Source organism: Meleagris gallopavo, chromosome 1 (assembly GCF_000146605.3).
Source record: "Meleagris gallopavo isolate NT-WF06-2002-E0010 breed Aviagen turkey brand Nicholas breeding stock chromosome 1, Turkey_5.1, whole genome shotgun sequence".
Taxonomy (NCBI): Eukaryota; Metazoa; Chordata; class Aves; order Galliformes; family Phasianidae; genus Meleagris; species Meleagris gallopavo.
In genome coordinates, this window is record NC_015011.2 from 32371044 (window position 1) to 32371549 (window position 506).

The following is a 506-nucleotide window of genomic DNA, read 5'->3' on the forward strand; positions in this document are numbered from 1 at the left end:
GGCGGCTTCGGCGGAGGGAAAAGCCCGACTTCCCCCAGCGGTGCCGGTGAATCGGTTCTCGCCGTCCTGGGAGGCGGCAGGTGGTTTTTATTAGGGGTCAGAGCCCGAAGATTTCTCTTCCTTCTGCCTACCTCTGTTAACGGCCACGACAGCTGGTTGATAGAGGGAAGCGCTGGTCGGTAAGGATAAGTAAAAGTGCAGCTTGCTGCTTTATTTCAGTGTGGCTTGTGCTGTTGAAAAAAAAAGGATGCAGGGAAGTGGTGAGAGCCAAAGGACCTTCATTAATTGCAGTAATATCAAACACAGGGTCAGATTCTGAGTTTTCTCCCGGAATGCTTGTCCATTCCTAGGTTGAATGGGAATGATAATGTGCTAGGTTAAGAAGCATTGATTTACTTAACCATCCATCATCTTTTTTTTTTTTATTGCTCTCTCTACCACCTAACTTAACAGCAAATTTGTTCAGAGAATAAGCTTTTGTTGAGCCTTTAGCTGTCAGCACACCT